Source organism: Bubalus bubalis, chromosome 18 (assembly GCF_019923935.1).
Source record: "Bubalus bubalis isolate 160015118507 breed Murrah chromosome 18, NDDB_SH_1, whole genome shotgun sequence".
In the NCBI taxonomy this organism is placed as follows: Eukaryota; Metazoa; Chordata; class Mammalia; order Artiodactyla; family Bovidae; genus Bubalus; species Bubalus bubalis.
The window spans coordinates 5,752,182-5,771,219 of record NC_059174.1 but is presented as its reverse complement, the minus strand read 5'-3'; the positions used below and the strand labels follow the sequence as shown (position 1 = coordinate 5,771,219).

At 48.3% G+C, this 19,038-nt stretch overlaps 1 protein-coding gene and 1 long non-coding RNA gene across 2 annotated transcripts in view; both read right to left on the bottom strand.

Annotated features, from left to right (window-relative positions):
* WWOX (WW domain containing oxidoreductase) overlaps positions 1 to 19,038 on the bottom strand; it is a 917,133-nt gene that overhangs the window by 99,650 nt on the left and 798,445 nt on the right. The window lies entirely within an intron of this gene.
* On the bottom strand, positions 13,727 to 17,963 carry LOC112580373. Its single transcript, XR_003104759.3, has 2 exons — positions 15,048 to 17,963; positions 13,727 to 13,988 (listed from the first exon to the last, which is right to left on the bottom strand). It is a non-coding gene; the product is annotated as an uncharacterized LOC112580373 (long non-coding RNA).

Genomic DNA, 19,038 nt, shown 5'->3' with positions numbered 1-19,038 from the left:
ACATCAGTGTAAGCCACATGTGACCAGCGATCCCACTGCTGGGTATGATCTCTATACCCAGAGAAAACCACACTTCAAAAGACACATGCACGCCGATGTTCACAGCGGCGCTATTCACAAGAGCCGGGACACGGACGCAGCCTAGCTGTCCATCAGCGAGGGCGGGTAAAGATGTGCCACATCATATGATGCAGTGTTACTCAGTTCTGAAAAGGAAGGCCTGATGCTGAAGCTGAAACTCCAATCCTTTGGCCACCTGATGCGAAGAGCGGACTCATCTGAAAAGACCCTGATGCTGGGAAAGATTGGGGGTAGGAGGAGAAGGGGACGACAGAGGATGAGATGGTTGGATGGCATCACCGACTCGATGGACATGAGTTTGAGTGAACTCTGGGAGTTGGTGATGGACAGGGAGGCTTGGCGTATTGCGGTCCATGAGGTTGCAGAGAGTCGGACACGACTGAGTGACTGAACTGAACTGAAAAAGGAATAAAACTGGGTCATTTGTAGAGATGCAGATAGACCTAGAAAGTGTCATACCAAGTGAAGTAAATCAGAAAGACAAACACAAATACATGTATAATCTACAAAAACAGTACAAGATGATATTATTTGCAAAGCATAAATAGAGACACAGGCAGACAGAACAAATGTATGGATACCAAGGGGGAAGGGTGGGTGGGAGAAGCTGGGAGATTAGGCTGGGCACAAATACACTATTGATACTATGTATAAAACAGACAACTGAGCCCTGGGAGCTCTACTTAATGCTCTGTGGTGATCTAAATGGGAGGGAAATCCAAAAGGGAAGGGATATATATGGCTGATTCATTTTGCTGCGCAGTAGAAGCTAATACAACATTGGAAAGCCACTGTATTGTGATAAAAAATTAAGACAAAAACACATGATTATTGGCTTAATACTCATCTCCTGTCCCAGTCCTGGGCTCAAGGGACCAAAACAGACTCTGGTTGCTCACGCCTCCATTTCCAGAACAAGTCAGATCCCACCTGCAGCATGAGAGATGCTCCAGACGCATCTGTTGGATGAGGGGTGGGATACAGACACCACCTAACCAACCGTGGTTAAGTATCAAGGGTCCGCAGCTACATTTCCCCAAAGCTGGTGTGACTGCTAAGGAAAGATGGATGAGGTTGTTTTAGAACAGAAGTAGCAGGAAGTGTGACATCAGATAAATGGACAATTCCTGGGTGTGGCTGGCAGATATTTGCTGTTAAGTTTCTGGTCCCCCCAGGGTGAAGAATTGATGCTTTCAAATTGTGGTGCTAGAGAAGACTCTTCAGAGTCCCGTGGACTGCAAGGAGATCAAACCCATCAATCCTAAAGGAAATCAACCCTGAGTATTCATTGGAAGGACTGATGCTGAAGCTGAACACATGATTATTGGCTTAATACTCATCTCCTGTCCCAGTCCTGGGCTCAAGGGACCAGAAAAGACTCTGGTTGCTCACGCCTCTATTTCCAAAACAAGTCAGATCCCACCTGCAGCATGAGAGATGCTCCAGACGCATCTGTTGGATGAGGAGTGGGATACTGCAATACTTTGGCCACCTCATGTGAAGAGCCGACTTGTTGCAAAAGACCCTGGGAAAGATTGACAGCAGGAAGAGAAGGGAGCGACATACGATGAGATGATCGGGTGGCATCACTGACTCAGTGGCCCTGAGTTTGAGCAAGCTCTGGGAGATGGTGAAGGACAGGGAAGCCAGCCTGGCGTGCTGCAATCCATGGGGTCACAAAAAGCTGGACTTGACTTAGCGAGTGAACAACAACGACAGGGTGAGAGGACCAATAGGAAGCAGCCCAGGGTCCCCCTCCTCCCCCGCTGCAGCAGCGACTTTGCTCTGCATGCAGGTTAATTCCAAGGGAGCCCTGATCACAGAACATTCCAGAGCGCAGCAGAGGCAGCCTGCATACAGACCCCTCGGTGAGCTACCTACACCCGCTCATCGCTCCCTGCCCCTCATCTCCAGAGCGGGTGCTGGCACTTCCGCCAGGAGCCAGCGGATCCCGCTGACACTGAGTGAAGGGCTCCGGGGCCAGCTCTGCCCCCAGAAGGGAAGTGACTGTGTCTCAGTGTGGACGAGGCACCGCCCAGCCCTGCTGACGCTCTGCAGAGACGGGCTTCCTCATAAAAGGATCTAATTAAGACTAGCATCCTAAGGGATGCTGGAGAAAATCATTTGTCTGATGGAATGGTGGTTAGAATCATGGTAATTGAGGTTTCACAAAAATTATTAATGTCTGGACATAACAAAATGAGATGCGGGCAACTCTATGTCACCCCATTTTTAAAGAAATTTCATGGCATTTCAGGGTCTGGAAAAAAAAAAAAATGCCCTGGAGTAGCACCCACCGACTGGCTCAGAGCGTCTACTAACTCCAGTTTTGGAGCCTTCCAGGAGTGAAATAGCAAAACTGCTGATGTCCTGGACAAGCCCTTAATAAACTTTTCCAGCAAAAACAGGTGCCTCCAAAAGGCTACTCCTAGCTTTTTTTCAGGAAAGGTCCATGTCGAGGTAGCCTAAACCACCTAGTTCACGGACTCCTCTCTTGGAATTTCACATGTCACTCTCAGTAAGGACCCTGTGCCTACAAGACAGGCCACCTACTATGTCCCACAAAGCACGCTTCCAGGCAGACGTGTAGACAGGAGTCTGGCGTCCTTAAAATGCCAGCGCTGGGACAGGGGTGGTCCACGGGCAGCTCACCCTACCCCTGATCGCACAGAAACCCATGCCTAGGATGGATTTAATTCTTCAAACAACGTATCTAGGACCCACAATAATAATAACACACAACTGAAGAAGACCTAATAATACGTGGCTGGACTGCCCAGCTGATTTTAAATGTTATTGGATTTGTTAAGGTCTTAAAAAGTAACTCCATTAGCATAACTGAACTACATATTAAACCAGAAAGCAGAGGGTCCACTGGGACTGGGCAATCATCCTTTTCTCTCTGGACTGCAATGAAGCTGGTGAGTTCCAGCCAAAGTTACTGAGATGAGAGCCTCGGAGAAACGGGAATAGGACCCAGAACCCAGGGAGGCGGTGACTCCCGGTGGTCCTTGCACTGAGCTCTCTGAGTATTTCCCACTAATGCTTTTCACTTTGTGACACTCTAAGCATTTTCCCTTACAGAGGATTTCGGTGGCTGGATTCCCCTAAAGGTACTTTAATACCTGTGCTGAGAGGAGAACAGGCACTCTGTACAGAAATTAAATACATAAATTAATAGAAGCCTCTTCGGAAAAACCTTTCAAACAGAGAGTCCAGCTGCCTTGGAGAATCTGCAGTCGATAGGCCAAGGTCTCCGTTAATGCACAGGGAGGGGCAGAGGAGGGACTCACATGGTCCGAGGGGCACGGCAGACATCAACAGAGAGGCCTGGGCTTTAACAGCTTAGGGGGACGACTGTCCTTTGTCAGGAGACTCTTAGAAGGGTGATGCTGAGAACCTGCCGAAACCAAGAGGGGAGGCCAGGCCTGTCCTCCTTCTTGCTCTATGTCAAGGGCTTGATGGTCAGCTAATTGAGGAAGAGGAGTGGGGAGGGGGAGGGGAAGGAGGGAGAGGGGGAGGAGGGAGAGGAGGAGGCCAATTCAGTTCCTGGCCAGAACTGAATGCTGCTGCTCAATCACAGGAGAAGACCCTTGAGAGTCCCTTGGACTGCAAGGAGATCCAACCAGTCCATCCTAAAGGAAATCAACCCTGAATATTCATTGGAAGGACTGATGCTGAAGCTGCAATACTTTGGCCACCTAATGTGAAGAACTGACCCACTGGAAAAGACCCTGATGCTGGGAAAGATTGAAGGTGGGAGGAGAAGGGGACGACAGAGTATGAGATGGTTGGATGGCATCACCGACTCGATGCATGAGTTTGAGCAGACTCCAGGAAGTGGTGAAGGACAGGGAAGCCCGGCGTGCTGCAGTCCACGGGGTCACAAAGAGTCATGACTATATGAATAACAACAGATTACGGGGGGAGGGCATTCTGCCCCTCAGCCAGTCTCTCAAAGATCAGAAAAGACTGTCATTCCCGGAGAATGGCTTTGAGAGCTTCAAAATTACACCCAGAAGGCCTGCAGTCTTTCCTGAGTGGCCACAATAAGCCCAGGCCCTTCCCAGGCAGGCACTGTGTGCTTACTCTTTAAGGAGACAATTGTCGAGCGCGAGCAGCATCTCCTGTGCTTGTTCATCACATATCAAGCTTCCGGGCACGAGTTCCTTCAGAGAAGAGCTTTGCTAAAGAAGGTTTAACCCAGTTTGTATGCAAGCAGCCAGGTAGTCTCCTATCCTTTCTGCCGCCTGTGGTCCCTAACAGGGAATCTAGCACCAAGCAGCTAGATTCACGGATGCCGTAGAGTCGGAGAAGCTGTGGAACAGAAGGAAGTTCTAGGCGTGGGGCCACCCACCCAGTGTGTGCATTTAGCAGACGAGAGGCCAAAGCCACAAGCCGTTCAGTTTCGAGAATCGAGCACAGAGTGTGCGTTGTTGCTCTCTTTTCATTGGCCGATTATTTTTTCAGAAGAGAGTTAGAGGAGATGTTCAGACTGAATTTTAGTATTGGCACCAGTTTCCTTGCACTTCTCGAGTGGCGCAGAGGTAAAGAATCTGCCTGCCAATGCAGGAGACGCGGGTTCGATCCCTGGGCCGGGAAGATCCCCTGGAGAAGGAAATGGCAACCCATTCCAGTATTCTGGCCTGGGAAACCCCATGGAGAGAGGAGCCTGGTGGGCTGCAGTCCGTGGCCCTCATCATAAAGTAACTTGGGGGAATTTATTGATTTTTCCATCTTTTGAAAGTACCTTACCTGATGAACCAAATCGCCCTGAAACTTGGAAACGCTCTTGTTTTAGGATCAATGGTGGAGTTGCTGGGTTCAGACAGGTGGGTCAACAGAATTACGTTCACTGTACAACACACGACTGCCTGTGCCTAACGCGTCTAGAATATCTCAAAGGATCCTTCCTCATACAAGACCATTTCAAAGGAGGCCCGTTTCTGGGCATTCCTCTCCCTTTATCTTTCCTGTACAGAATTCAGAAGAAAGGATATTTTGGACGTGATCTTTTGGAAGGATGGCTTCTAAAAATGGTCTTTGCCAAACTCCCATCCGCGTGTGCCCTCTCCCCCACACCCCCCATGACCTTTCTCCAGGTACCAAGTCTACCCAAGAAATTATGTTCAACCTCCACAGAGGAAAAAAACCCCATTGGGTGTCACACGCAAATAGAGTCAGAGTCTTGTTAATAAATTCCACTGCCCTCCACTCTAAACGGGGAGAGCTTGACTCCACTCCACAGGGGGGGCTGGAGAATGCACCGTGTGTTCCAAAGGCAAGAAGGACTATTTCTGCAAGCCCAGCCCTGGTTCTGAATTATTTTAATTGCAGCCCGGTGATGCCAAGGTGCTGAAGCACCCCCTTAGGCTGCGTGCTTAGCCAAGAGGTAGTGAATTAAACTGTCAGGACATGCAGAAAAATTGCAACTTGGCCTGTCAACAACATTTGTTAAGAGACACGGGCGAGCCTGGTGACTTGTGGAGAAAAAGAGCTGCCTGTGCTGCGCCATCAAAGCGCAGCCTGGAACTAATGGGGTATTCAGAGGCCTTGTTCTACTTCATTGGTCAAAGCCAACACAAGCCTGGAAGATTTGGGCCCGTTTGCTGTTTATTGCTATGGTAATAAAGGCCACTTAAAGATACAAACCCATCCCGTGTTGGCACAAACCCAGGGCTACTCTTCTAAACCGGATCACTAATGCCTGCCCTCGTTTCTCAGGCTCTTTCAAACATCTCCTTTTTTTAAGGGGAAAAAAAAATAATAAACCACACAACTAGAAAGATTAAGGCTTTTGTCAAAGGATGACATAGAAGTCTTGATCTTGTTTATCCTTGGGTTCCTTCTTCTTTTTTTTTCTTTACGTCTAGCCTGAGACGGTCAGTCTGTGGGCCACCTTGGCTATACTGCAGCATCCAGTTATTTGAATATCAATCAAGGTGTTGCTGGGAAGGTATTGTTTTGCTGTTGTTGTATCTGACTCTTTGCAACCCATGGACTGCAGCACGCCAGGCTTTCCTGTCTTTCACCGTCTCCTGGAGTTTACCCAAACTCATGTCCATCGAGTTGGTGATGCCATCCAACAATCTCATCCTCTGTCATCCCCTTCTCCTCCCACCTTCAATCTTTCCCAGCATCAGGGTCTTTTCCAATGAGTCAGTTCTTCGCATCAGGTGGCCAAAATATTGCAGCTTCAGCTTCAGCATCAATCCTTCCAATGAATATTCAGGGTTGATTTCCTTTAGGATGGACTGGTCAGATCTCTTTGCTGTCCAAGGGACTCTTAAGAGTCTTCTCCAGCACCACAGTTCAAAATTTTTCTGGCTGGACCCTGACTAATTCATACCCCACAGAGTTGAACCCTTGTCATCCATACATCAGCAAGATAGCTTTTCATCAAAAGTCTCAAATTGGTGGTCTATGGGTTGCAGAGGGTTCTTATTCTTTTGGGCTCACCTCTACGTATTGGGTGAGAGATGTTAAAAAATAAAAATAAACTGAATTAACTGCCAACATTGGAAACTCCTTAAGATTTCACAAACATACAAAAAATCTTAGTTTTTCTTAGAATAAAAAGGAAAAAAATAAAAATTAGAGGATCTGACCACTCTAGGGGTTAGTGAATCAGGTTCCCCCCGGTTAAGAAGCAGAAACTGGGTCTTCCCTGGTGGTCCAGGGGCTAAGACTCTGTAGTTCCAGTGCAAGGGGCCCAGGTTCCATCCCTGGTCCAGGAACTAGATCCCACATGTCACAAATAGAAGGCCCGGCACAGCCGGGACAAAAAAAAGCAGCAGCAGCAGGACCTGGTGCAGGTGCAAACGTCACACACTGGGAGTCTGGGAGTTGTTTTCAAACCCCTACCCTGTGTCTCACACATCGAGACTCAGGTTCCCCCTTTGTGAAGTCACAAGTGTCCCCGAATGTAATTCTGCCTCTGTCTGCAGCTCCCCGGCTTTGTGCGTGCATGCAAAATTTTTCCGTCATGTCTGACTCTTTGCGACCCTGTGGACTGTAGCCTGCCAGGCTCTTCTGTCCCTGGGGTTCTCTCCAGGCAAGAATACTGCGGTGGGTGGCAGCACCCTCCTCCAGGGGATCTTCCCGACCCAGGGATCGAACCCACATCTCCTACGTGTTCTGCACTGGCAGGCGGGTTCTTTACCACTTGTGCCCCCTGGGAAGCCCCTTCCTGGGTCTGATCCTACATCAAATGACGGCGTCTCTATGGAGGATGAGGCTCAGGAGTCTGTTGTATTTTAAGCTCTCAGGTGATTCTGACGAACAGACAAGCTGGAATTTGCTGGACCAGAGAATGTCTCGAGTTTCTTCCAGGTCCCAAACTCGATGTACCTAGGAATCAAATTCCGCAGCCCCGCTCTAGACACTGGGCAGACAGTGTTCCAAGCGTATTAATGCTTTGGGGCCACTGGGAGATGGTTTTAAGGACTTGAAGCACTGCCACGCAGCCTTAGTCACCTGGCAGGACCCAACTTATCGTTCTGCCTGTAATTTATATTGCCTGGTGGTTTGGAAATTCACTCGAGGTTCAGATTGGAGGCCAGATCCAATGGTCAAAATCAATAGCTGTGAACTGGGCAATAGATGTGATCGCTGGGCAAAAGATTTGATCTTCCTCAATTTCCCTTCCAAGCGCCTCTCCACCCACCCCCTTCTTGTACCTGGGACCAATGGCTCACATTAGGACACTTAAAAAGAGAAATATGATCACCTTTCCTAAATAAAGGGACGAAAACACCCTGCACTTTTCAAAGAGCATTTGGCAACAGAATCCAGTTGCACCATCCTCACCCCAAGCACAAATCAAACCTCTTCAGAGTACATTTTCGAATATCATCCTTCTTGGAACCCGATGGGCCCTCTCTGGTTTCTAGCAGAAGAGGGTTATTTTTTTTTTCCCTAATGTGAACAAAAGACACGAGAAAGCACGCAGAGCAGATGACAGCACCATGGTGCCACAGTGGGGGAAAAAAAATGGATTTTGCTTTTGTAATGTGTGACTATTAGACCACAGTGTTGGTTGCAATAAATTAGCACTTTCAGTTCCTGCTAATTGCTAGAATCTTCTGCCATGGGCTGCGGCCATGTGGGCCAAATTTTTTTTTTTTTGGATCCAGATACAAATATGCATCCTGCGAGATGGTGAGTGGCATCTCGGATCTTGAATACATGCCTGAGGAAACAGCTGGGGATGAGGGCCTGGGAATCAGAGACACCATTATGCAATTATGGCGAAAGCTGGCTCTGTGTGAAAGATAGCTCTGACTTCCCTGTGAGTCCACCGTCCAGGGCATCCTCCACCCAATATACATCCCTGTCGATAGCGAGGCTCTCTCTGGGGCCTCCCACCACCAGGTTTCAATGAACTGTTCAAGGCAAAAAAAAAAAAAAAAAAAAAATCCAATCTGGCCCTTTCAATGAAGACATCCTTCTATATACTTCGGCCACAGAAATTGTGAAAACCAGCAAACGCAGCAGCCTGCACCCAGGCTTCTCCCTGGACACCCCCTGCCAACAAGCCTGAAACCCCAAAGAACCCCCAGAGATGCCCCCACCCGACCACCATCCTCTCTCCTCCCCAGACTACAGAGAGGATCTTGTGAACACAAGGAGCTTCAGGCTCCTTCTCATGATTCTGCGAACATCACCTTCCACCGTAAAGATATCACATGTTTGCTGAGCAGCTCCTAGGTTGCTGGCAATGGGCAGGCAGCCCTGAGGAAAGCAGAGGAAACATGCCTCTTCTACTGCCTGGCTCTCTGCCTTTCTACATGCCACTGAGGGGTCTGCATTCTCGTGGAAGGGAATAGAAAGCAAAACGAGAGGGTAAATGGGATGCTGTGTTTGATGGTGACGGTATATGGAGAACAAAGGCAAGTGAGAAGGATGAGGAGGTGATGCGGGTGGTGAAGGCAGACCCGTTTTAAGGATGATGTCAAGATGTCAAGTCCTCTGAGAGCACGAGAGGGAAGGGAAAGGGCAAGGAGGCCTGTGGTGGTCGAAGGGCACTTGGGCAGGGGCAGCGAGAACAGGAGTGGCCTCGAGGCCACGTGTGACTGGTGGACTCGGCTGGTGCAGGGGCCAGTGCAATAGAACACAAGGGAAGGCAGAGCCCAAGAGCGGGGAACAGAGCACTTGGGAGACAGGAAAGCGAGAAGGACGCAGAGGCTTTCACTCTGAGCGACACCTGAAGCCTTCAGGGAGATCTTCAGATCAGGGGAAAGAAAGCCGTCATTGAGCGTGTGCTCTCAAAGGCGACTCTGCTTCTGTGCTGAGGGAGGACCCGAGGCTGGAAGAGAGGCAGTGCCCAAAGCCCTGCTAGGGGGACGAGGCAGTGATGCGGGGAGGAGGCGAGGCTGGTGTGGACAGCGCGGCAGGGGCGGCAGCGGGGCAGGGCTTTCTCAGGCCCCCACTTCTGGCACTGAGATGTGTCCTCTGCCTCTCCCACATATTAACTCCACGGAGAAAAGTCTCGGGGTGTCTTATTAACCGCTGCATCCCCGACACCAGCAAGGTCCCCCACACACAGAACACACGCGACAGTAAGGGTTCCAACTTCTTTGAAGGGTGCCAAAAAGACTGATCTCTGCCAGATGACTGATAACCAAATCTGGCTCCGTTTGCCTGATCACCTTTGCCATCTGAACTCTCCCCCTCTCTCTCCCTCTCCTTACTTGAAGAGGACAGTCTGACCGATGGCCCAGGATGGATGCCAGACACTCGCAGCCACCCCCACCTCTGCAGCATCCTGGCTCTCCGACCTTCTACACGCCATTTATTTTGTCTGTGCCTCAATTTCTCCATCCTGAAAATAAGAATAATACTGCTGAGGGAACATTATGAGGATGAATGAGGTAATAACGACATGCCTGAAAGCAGTTTGAGCTCCTTGAAGAAACAGCGATAAAATAGGGGTCCATTTTTCCATCTCTTCTCTCCTCTTCCACGAAATAAAACTGCCAGGCCAGAGGGAGAGGAGACAGTCCCACTGGGGGAGAGGGAGATGAGAGGCAGACAAGGGCAAAAGCGTTTCTTAAGCAAGAATCACCTTCAAGTCGGTGCCAGGGCACCATGAAAACCTCTAGGAGGAGACCTTTTTATCATAAAAATAATTGGGAGTGGGGGAGGTGGGATGGGGGGCTTCCCTGGTGGTCCAGTGGTTAAGACATCAGCTTCCAATGTAGGGTTTGCAGGTTTGATTCCTGGTCAGGGAGGCAGGATTCCCACATGCCCCATGACCCAAAAATCCAAAGCACAGAACAGAAGCAATATTGTGAAAAAATTAATACAGACTTAAAAAAAAAAAAAAAGAATTGGGGGGGAGGACAGAGAATGCCCAAGGAATTGGGAGGATTATTTTGCCTCAATTTGGGGACCAGAAATTGCCTCTAAGGGACTTAGAAATAAGCCAGAACCACATTGGCCATCCTCAATGCTCAGAGAATGCAGAAGCTGACTGGGTGATCTGGCAAATCCCTTCTGCAGCAGCAGGAAAAAAGATACACAAGGCACTGATCTGGTCTGGCTGATGGCACTCCGGGGTGCACGCAGGCTAAACCTGTTGGATCAATATATATTGGGCTCCTTTTAATGAAAGAAACACTATTATTTTCCTCTGATTATCTGCCTCCCTAGCTGCTTCTTTAAGGTTTCTTTAAACGAGAGTTTATTATTCCCTATTCGAGGTGTGTCTTTGGACAGTCCACAGCAGCCTCGCCTCCTCCCCGCATCGCTGCCCCGTCCCCCTGGCAGGGCTCAGGCACTGCCTCTCTTCCAGATACATTTGCCTCTGTACAAATGTTAGACCCAAACTTTCAGAAGACATTCTTTTCTTTGAAGGATCTTAGATAAAATTTTTAAAGGAATACTTGAATGTTGCTTGCTTGTTGTTTGCTCTTCAGAATCCAGGAAATGCAGATCAGAGTGCTGGCGAAATGATAAACAAATTTCAAGGCATGGCTAGCTTTGAAAGCAGTCCCCCAGCAAGCTTGTTTGTAAGTAAAGAAACATGTTTTGTTTTGTTAGTGACAGGACTGAGAAGTGCGGAGGTGGGATGAGATACAGGGGGACAATTTACCACTCATCTGGAATTATGACACTACTTCTGAGTGACTCTTGGGTGGTCGTCATTTATCCATGCATTCATCCACCCAACCAGGCATTCCTCTATCCACCCATCCATCCACCCAGTCATTCTTCATCCAGTCATTCATTCCTCCATCCATCCATCTATCCCTCCATCCACCCATCCACCCCTCCATCCACCCATTCATCCCTCTGAACATCCCTCCATCCACCCATTCATCCCTCCACCCATCCAACCATCCCTCCATCCACCCATCCCTCCATCCACCCATTCATCCCTCCACCCATCCAACCATCCCTCCATACACCCATTCATCCCTCCATCCACCCATTCATCCCTCCACCCATCTAACCATCCTTCTATCCACACATTCATCCCTCCAACTACCCAACCATCCTTCCATCCACCCAACCATTCCTCCATCCACCCATCCCTACATCCATCCCTCCATCCACCCATCCATCCATCCTTCCCTCCATCCATTCATCCCTCCATCCTTCCCTCCATCCATCCATCCCTCCATCTACCCATTCATCCCTCTGTCCATCCCTCCATCCACCCATTCATCCCTCCATCCATCCAACCATTCATTCCTCCATCCACCCATCCACCCATCCATCCCTCCATCCACACACCCACCCATCCCACAGCATCTGTTGAAGCTCTCCCATTTGCTAGAATGCTCCAGGCTTCCTCCCCATCTCAAGGAAGAAGAGAGAAGTCGGGTGTCCAGGAAGTGGTGGTGAGGCCTGCTCTGGCTGAGTCACTGGTTTTCCTTCGCCCTTTCTCCTTCAAGCCTGTCACCCTCTGTCAGAGGGCACGGGGGAGGGGAGGCAGGAGAGAAAAGATCAATGGTCTGAGGAAGAGGAACGGGCCTAATGAGTCGCTGATTATCCTTCTGAAGTTCATTCAAGTTGCCAAATAGGCTACAGCCTCTGCCGCGCCTCTGGCAGGAAGCCTGTGGTGATGCTCCTGTCACCGTGTTTGCTGTGGGTGTCGCTGGGCCTCTGTGGTACCTGGTGCTGAAGGCCTGCTCAAAGGAACTGAGGGGTCAGTCCTTGGCCCGGTGTCGCTGCTGGGATTGGAAAATGGTTCCTTGTCATTTAAAAAAAAAAGGGGGGAAAAAAAAAGTCATCGTACAAACTGCAGGCATAATTTTTGTGCAAACAAAAGCTCCACCTAAACTCAACAGGGACAAATATGGGTCCAAATGAGCCACTGTCTATTTCTTTTTGACCTCATAATTAAAAGTACTCATCTTTTAAGAGGGGAAAATACAAAGAAAAACAAATCCAGAGAGGCTCATGCCTCAAACATAACTGTTGTAAATAAGTTGGTATTGAGTGTTTTTTTTTTTTCCACTCCAATCGCTGTCTCTCCTCCCACTCTTTCAGACCAAGCCATGACATTTTGTTTTTATCAGAGATGTAAACATATCATTCTTGCTCTGATTTTTTTATTTTTCTTTAGAAGTAGCATTCTTTGCCTTGATGTACAAGAGTCTATTGAAGGGCTATCTCACACTGATTTAACCAATTTCCTGGCATCTTTCTTTACCGTATAAAGTAAGAAGGCAGCATTGTACTCTGTGTTTTAGGGCCACAAGTCACGTGTCTGTCAGTGAGGATGGGAGCTACGCTGTACTGAAAACCCAGACTCATTTCTACAGCACCAGGGAGTCACTGAGGAACATTTTTTAAACAACATTGACATCAGTTCCAGAGAGCTCTCCAAAACCTGTGTTCTTTGTGTCCAGTCCTAGAGAAGTCATGTTACTGAAACGTACATAAATCTGTTTCCATCACAACTCATTCCCTCCCCACCATTTCTTTTACTGGACGAAGGACCTCACTAGATGGAAAGAGATCAGGCTTAAGGTCATTTACAGAGAGCGGCCAGCCGCTTCTATTAAAACTCACAGGCCCAGTTCCAAGGAAAGAGAGCACAGTGCCTGGGTGATGGGCAGGGTCAGTGTGCTGGGGAGATTTTTTTTTTTTGACCTCACAGCTTAGCATGCGGGATCTTAGTTCCTCCACCAGGGATTCAACCCGCACCCTCTGCATCGGAACGGCAAAGTCTTAACTGCTGGCTCGCTGGGGAAGTCCCTAGCTGGTGAGATTTTGATGAACACAGGGTCACATCTCGATCACACGCCGAACCTATCAGCTGGGGACAACAAAGTGACATGGCCTCTAGCTGCAGTCATGCTGAACAAAGAACGGGCTAGGTGGGGGCCACGCTCCTGCTCGGTTTCCAGGCAGGCTGGCGCAGTGGATTCCTGGCCCCTAAAGGCTCTCCTCTCTGTGATATCCTTGGATTTCAATATTGTGAAAGCCTTAATAACGGGCGAAACATTCACGTAATGAACCCCATTTGTCATAAACAGCTCCTTGCACCCAAGAAAACAAAGGAGGAAGACTCTCTCCTGGCACACAACAAACATCCCTAATTCAGACTACCTGGAAGGGAAACTGATTTGAACTTTGCATTTCCTTAAAAAAACAAAACAAAACAAAACAAAACTGTGCAGAAACCCTCTTCAGAAAACCAACTTTTATTTACCAAAGTTCTTAGGTGAGCTTTGGGACAGGCGAAACTATCCTTGAGTAGAAACTTCTAGAACATTCCAGGGTACTTCAAAACTGCTTTCTTGAAAAGCATGGCGTTCTCCAGATGGCTTTGGAGTCTTCTCTGTTTAGTCAAAGCTTTCTCCTAGGTGAGTGCGTGGGTGAACCTCAAGCCAGGTCCTGAACTGAGATGATCATAAATTCCCATGAAAGGAAGACTGGGTACCATGGGCACTCTATAGGGGAGAAGGTATATGCTGTTACCGCCTGCCAGGCTTCACGTCCACTTACACTCACAAAAGCAATGGAAGGGCTTTAAAGCCAAGGAAATAACAGAAAGTTCTAACACTGAAGTCAGTATACAGCAAGAGGCAAGCAATGAAGGGAGGAAAAAAAACAAAAAAAAAGCCATAGCATTCTTTAAAAAAAAAAAAAAAAAATCCCTGTCTACAATTGACCAATTTTTGCTTTTGTCTTTTTGTACTGCTTTGGTTTAATAGGAGAGTTTGGGGGAAAGATATTGTTACAGAATTGGTGGCAGTTCTTTGGCAGGACCAAACAAAACTCCGGACAGACTCCTTGCCTCACACATCTTCCAAAGACCTCCTAACAAGGCACAGCCCACCCCTTGAGAGCCACTGCCTTCTCTGGGTAGGACTCCTGGGTCTTTCCCGCCGGCCTCGTTGGCTCTCCTAAGCCCCGCTGAACACACGCCTGCCTCAGGACCTTGGTACATGCTTCTCTCTGTGTTCACCTATGTACGCAGGCTTCAGTGTGCAGGCCACTCATCAGAGACACTTCTCTAGGCTCTCAGCCTCCTGTGTCCCCCTCCTCTGCCCTCGTAACAGGTATAGATTACCTTCCCAGCACTTTTCTATCCCTGCCATGTCCTGTCTTGTTTAACATCTCTTTCCCTAACTAGAATGGAAGTTTCCTGTGGACAGGGGTTTCATCTATTCATGGCTGTACCAGCAGGGTTTTACCCGTCAAAAGACACTGGTTAACTGGGCAAACAAATGAAAATACAAACGAATGAATGTATAAACCATATAAATGTATGCCGAGGGTGCTGAGACACGTGCTAGATCACACACACACACACACGCACACACGGAATAGGCAGGGACAGTGTCCAGGGGGAGAGTGTGTTAACCTGAGTCCGCCCCACTCAGACCCACTAAGTCAAGAAAATACTCTTTATGTGCCTTCCAGTAACATTAATTGTTGGTCATAAAACTTCAAAGAAACAGATATTTATAGCTCGATTCGAGCCCTTTTTTTCCACACACACTCACCACAGCACTTTCCAACTCAGTTCCCATGAGCGCACTGCAAACAGCCTCCTGCCCACTTCCTGTTGAGGCCAGTTCCTTAACCGCCTGGGTCCTGAAGAAGCTCTTTTTCTGTTTTCTTTTTTTCCAGTGTTCACGTCTTTCGGTTTCTCTTGGGTTTTCACAGTTGGGTTTTTTTTCACCCCTTTTCTCAGGCCCCCGAGCCCCCATTCGGCCGCCCCCACATCCAGCAAGACAACAGGGCGAGGGAGAAAGAGGAACCCTGATGGAGGGAAAATGTTTCTTTTCAAAACATCCTTCCAGGGGCGGTGGGGGTTGGGGGCAGTGTCAAACAAGGCAAGGTTGTGAAGTTCCGCCAGGGCTGGGTGACTGAGACGGTCATCTGTTTACCCGAGCCTGACAACTGGAGGGACTTGAAAATATCCGATGGAAGTGCAGCCATTTGAAGAAGTGATTCCTGTTTTTGTTTGTAAACATTGGTACCGCCAATATTCATGATAAAGATTACTTATTATCAAGCCTTGGTGCAAAACTTCATAAATAACAGTTCTAATCATCCCAAGGATCTTACACGATGGGGAACGGACATCTCCGTCTGAAACGAGAGGAAGTAGACTCGAGAAGGGTTATGAAACCTGTCACCTCGCTAGAAAATCATGGAGCTGGGCTCTGTACCCGTATACGCTGTCTTCCTGATGAAAAACTGTACCCTTGTTCTAGGTGTGGGGTATTGGTAGCACGGGAATTGCATGAATTGCCTAAAAGAAAGGAGAGCAAAGTGTCCTAATTCAAGACATTTGAATTTCTGATAACAGCTTCATTTCTGATAACACCTATATTCAATGTATGCTGAGCTTATCACATGCTCCCCTCATTAAACTTCAGGACACACACACACACAATTTTAAGTATGTTCCAAGAGGAAGCAGCGTCCTTTGGGACACAAGTGATCAATAGGTAGGTTAAGCTTTGCAGGAGGTCAGAGTACACCTGGGCTTCTGTTGACACTGCTATCGGGGGTTGGGGGTGGGGCAGCAGCTCTGAATTCTCTTGGAATATGCAGAGTCTCTCTGAGGTGGTCCTGGCAGCCCGCAGTAGGTCCTAATTGTGGTGATTAGTAAGTATCGCTTTGGTTCCAAACACAGACCACGTGTCTGAGAAGTGATGTGCCCGCATCGAAAGCAGCCCCTCTGTAGATGTTATCATGTGAGAAAAATGGAAACTAAAGTGGTCTCCATGGGATCGAGTTAGAAAACCCCTTTTACTTTCACAAAGAAACCCCCAAAGAAGGAACCAGCTGCTGTACGCTGCGGTTGTTCTGACTGCTCTTGTGCGGTAGCCTGTATAATACTTGGTCCTGACCATGAGGTTAGCCTTCGCACTGTCTACCCATGGGATACGGACAGGGCTGCTCACTGGCGCTGCCTACCACCCCAGAGGCAGATCCACCGTGCTCTGCCAACCGTGGGCCTTTATCTGATCTGGACCTGAAACTGAAGCTCAGGGGGGCAAGCACAGCTGCAGGATTCCCACCACTGTACAGTTCGTGCATCGCTGAGCTGGAGAAAACCTCCAAAGACCTGCAATGCACTGGTTCCTCTGCACCTTAAATGTCCCATCCGCAGGCTGTGCTGGGGGTTCTGAGTCAGGATCGCGTGGAGGCCAGCACTAAGGCCATGTCTGGGTAGTCTGCAGTCTGGGATGGGGCGGTTGGTGGCGGGGTGGAGGATTAAGGATGTGGCCTTCCAGAGGGGGCTCAGAGAGGTCAGCGCTGGGATGAGCACGTCAAACTGAAGAGTAAGCAGAAGTGATAAAGGGATGGAAGGAACTGGAATGGAGAGGAGACTGCAAAGGGAGCTGGGAGAGCCTTAGACAAAAGGCTCATGGACATGTCCCGCTGAGGTTTCCCGACATCTCCCTGGCTCTAGGACATCCCGTCCTCCCCACGGCCTGCCTGCTCAGCATCTCTCACGGACATGCACACTTACTAAGGGCTGCACCCTATGTGCAGGGACTTGAGTGCTCTCTTGCTATTAAGAGAGCTGGGGTTTGCCGAATTCCAGAGAAAGTCCTGGTAGAACTGATGTCTCCCTTCTCAGTAGGACCCCCAAACTCAGGACCAGGGGTCCTTGCCACAGGCCAATAGCCAGATCCAGGGCATTCTGCTCACCATCCGACATGAAGTCAAACCCCTGTTGCTCAGAACTTCCTGTCCAGCAAGGAGTCTTGCTCTGGCTTTCTGCCTCCCGGTCAACTTCTTCCCAGGTTCTTCTAACATGGGTGAGATGAAGAATCTTCAACCAGTTATTCCAGCCTGGCCTGACTGCCTCTAAACACATAGAACTTCCCATAAATCACCCCAAAACACGGTCAGACACAACGATGTTTGCTGATTTAAGTGCCTTTGACGAGTGGCTTTCTTCTCCTGTCCATTCTAGTTCCTTCCTGCCCAACTCCTCTGAACTTAGGAAGAACCAAGCTTTTCTGAGAACATTCCAGATGTCTACATGCTTCATAGCATTCAGGCCTGGAGAAAGAAGCACCAGCCCACGTCTCTCTTAAAGACCTAGTCCAAAGGCTGGAAATCCTGGAATTTCCCCAGGCTGTTTGATAGAGCTGATGAATTGACTCCTCATCATCCTGCTCTCTCACCTCCAAGGCACCACTCCTTCCTTCCCACCCCATCCAGTGGCTCGCAGGGTGTCTCAGGGCCTTCTGAGCTGTCAGGAGGCCAGTTCTGCCCCAGGGACCCACCTTTTCCAGGTTATATATCTCCTGCCATCCTCCCATTCAGAAACTGGGCTTCCCATGCTCTGATTAGCCTGTGAAGTGAAGTGAAAGTCACTCAGTCATGTCTGACTCTTTGTGACCCCATGGACTGTAGCCCGCTAGGCTCCTTAGAGTCCATGGGACTCTCCAAGCAAGAATACTGGAGTGGGTAGCCGTTCCCTTCTCCAGGGGTTCTTCACGACCCAGAGAGTGAACCCAGGTCTCCCGCATTGCAGGCGGATTCTTGACCGATTGAGCCACCAGGGGAGCCTTGATGAACTGCAGTGGAGAGAAATGACTTCTGCTCTGACAGGACACATAAACTCCTGATCCAGTCAGGGCCCAACACCCAGAGGAGAGATGAACTCAGTTTAGAATTTGGATAGGACTGACCATATATCCTGATTCTCCCACCAGTTTTAAAAAAGCGAATTTTCTTTCAAAAAGTGAAACTTTTAAAAAATCTGAGGTTATTCAAATATCTTAACACCCTCGGACCATGTTAAGAACCATACATATGAACAGAAAACATTCCTTTATGTCTCCAACATAAACGTCTCCAACTATAAACATTCCTTTATATCTCTTGCATTGCCTTGCACAAACTTGACCTTTGTATAGTGACCAAACTAAATTAATAACAACAATAATTCGTAATAAAAAAAAACTTGCATTTTGTAATCTACCTCTGGAATTTTTCAGATAAAATTAGAAGAGTGGAAAGTGGTCTTACTTTCTTAGAGAAGGACACTGATATTTATTATCTACTACAGGCTGGAAATTTTCACATTCTTAAAGAGAAACAAAATGGCAATGTGATCATTTTAAAGAATGTTGAGAACTGGTGGTAAAACGGTATTTGTTTTTCTTATTCTACTGACAATATTTCTGCTGATACTTCTGAATCCCCTCTGACGGTCAGGGGAACTGTAATTATTAAGTAGTTAAATGTAGACTACGAAACACTTTTTAGGTCTAAACAGTTATCATCAGAATGGGATGGTATAACTCTGTAATCCAAATTTAAAAATTACTTCTACTTGGATCATTTTCCCCTACCAATCCTTATGGCAGGACGGCTACATTTCCAGTGGAATTTCCCTTTCACTTAGTGAGATTTCTATGTAGTGAAGCAGCCAAGGAGCAAAACACACAACCTGAGCCTGTGCCCACATCTGCCCAAGGAACCGGATGGCTGAGAAGTTCTTCCCCAAAGCTCAGAAAT